Consider the following 2514-nt stretch of genomic DNA (forward strand, 5'->3'; position numbering starts at 1 on the left):
CACCCCCCACCGCGCACGCCTGGCCCCGCCATCTCAACGCCACGTGCTAGGAAGGCAGACTAAATCAGCCTTTGTGATGGATTATAAAACAGCAATGGAAAACTGTTCGATAAATTCTTGCAATTACGGCCCCGCCTCTAGGCGCCACAATTTACTCTTAAGAGGAAGAAATGCTCTTCCATTGGTACAGACTCTCCCGGTTTACTAGCAAAACAAAATAGATGTTTCCAGTAGGTAGAACCTAGAGTCAAAAGGTCAATTTACAGAAGTAGAGATTTTAACTAGGGAAGACAAACACACTAAGTAGGGGGTTCTGCATGATAATTGGTGACACCTTTTGATGAGAAAACACTTAAGGTCTCCTGGGCCCGCACCCCCCCCCCCAATAGAGTTCTGTATGGGTGCCGCACCTTGCCTCTCAAGATCCAGCGCTTCACACTCTGCAGGGTGGGTAATTGATACTCGGACTGTAACGCTGAAGAACGGCTATTTTGTGGCTGATAACATCGCCAAGCATCTGCAGCTAGAGCCCAGGAGCTAGTGAGACGCAGTCCTCTTTATGTCCAAATGTATGACACACGTTTTACAATTTGCTTGGGAAAAATATTTTTATATTGCCAAGAACCTTGATTGAAAAGCGCTGTGTGACGCCAGCACTTTGTTTACTAAGTTTCAGATTCTCATTGACGGGTCACACCCCTTTGTCTGCAGCAGCCACAGCAGAATTTTCAGGATATAAATGACAGCTGGACAAACTTAGCATGTTTAGATGTAAGTGAGAATGCTGCTGTCAAGATGTTATAGGGCACCTCAATTCAGAGAGAGGCACCCCCGAGGCCCCAAAACCTGCCTGCTCTAAGTGGGTTCTGCCATCCGCTGCAACAAGACAAAACATATAAAGCTTTAATGAAAAGTGACTTTAATACAATGAATATACAATATGGAATACAAAGAATGTAACTTCTAAATCAAACACCTGAAGTTACCCATCCCCTCATGGGCAAAAGTCAACCCAAAAGGGATTGGCCCAAAGCAAGGCCTGAAAGCCTGCCACAAGACTAAAGCACCTTCTGGCCGGGACCCATGGAAAAGGGTCAGAAATGGCCAGACAAATCTGAGAGGAAAAGAGCAAAATCAAAATCAATATAAACACTGCCATAGTCACCTCCCTACAGGTATCTCACCCACATCTGCCTTAACCAGTCCAGGGTCAGGAAACAAGCCCGGTTTCTTCATCACATGTTTGCTGCTCCATGTGTCTTCCTTAGGTCTCCTTCTCCATCTGTCTTCCTTCTCTCTTCTCTCTCCTTTTTCTCTGCTCAGTTCCACCCTCCTTCTGGGTGGGGCAGGGAACCTGGAACTTCCCTTCTCCTAAGGACCACCCAGTTACAAAGACACATTTTTCCCTTCTAAGGCACATAATTCCAACACTGGGCCAATTCTCTTAAAGGTTTATATCCTAAAATTTAGTTGGTACTTCACTTCTGAGGTAAAGACAGAACAGGAAAAGGGATATAAAGTGTGCAGATATAATTCTTTCATTTGGAAAGCTTCCTTGTCTGAGTATTTGACAATTAGTTTTTTTAAAGTGAGGCACTGTAAACCAGATGGTGCACAGGAGAAGTTTGTCAACAAGTAGACTTTACTGTAGTGGTGACCTGGCCTTTTCAGTATTTGGATTTCTTTTCTCCAGAATCACATGGTTTCTTCAGAGAATAATCTTCCAGTCTTACCTGAGGTAGGAGGTTTTGTAGTCCTCAGGAAAAGGGGAAGTTCCAGGTTCCCTGCCCCACCCAGAAGGAGGGTGGAGCTGAGATGAGAAAAAGAAAAGGAATCTGAAGAAAGAAAGAAGCAGGATGGAGAGCCAGGAGATCTGAGGAAGCCGCATGGAGCAGGAAGCATGTGATGGAGAAACCGTGTTTGTTTCTTGGCCCTGGGCTGGTTGAAACAGATGTGGGTGAGAGACCCGTGGGGAGGTTGACTATGGCAGTGTTTATATTGATTTTGATTTTGCTCTTTTCCTCCCAGACTTGTTTGGCCATTTCTGACCCTTTTCTATGGGCCCCGGCCAGAGGTGCTTTAGTCTTGTGTTGGGCTTTCAGGCCTTGCTTTGGGCCAATCCCTTTTGGGTTGACTTTTGCCTGCAAGAGGATGGGTAACTCCAGGTGTTTGATACAGAAATTATATTCTTTGTCTTTTGTATTGTATACTCACTGTATTAAAGTTCCTTTTCATTAAAGTCTTATTTGTTTTGTCTTGATGCAGCGGATGGCAGAACCTATTTAGAGCAGGCAGCTTTGGGGGTTCGGTGGTGCCCTCCCCCTTCCTGTAACAGATTGTGTGGGGAGGAAGGAGAATACATAATATTGATAATAAGAGCAAAGAGTAGGGAGAGAAAAGACACGTCTGCAGTAAAGCATATGACTTTCACATAATTTCCTATGTAAAAAAAAAATTTATTTGTGCATACAGAACTGGGGGATAGGCCAGGGGTGCAGGGGGTGAGAGGATTCA

This window comes from Condylura cristata, unplaced genomic scaffold (genome assembly GCF_000260355.1).
Source record: "Condylura cristata isolate star-nosed mole 26May11 unplaced genomic scaffold, ConCri1.0 scaffold00021, whole genome shotgun sequence".
Taxonomy (NCBI): Eukaryota; Metazoa; Chordata; class Mammalia; order Eulipotyphla; family Talpidae; genus Condylura; species Condylura cristata.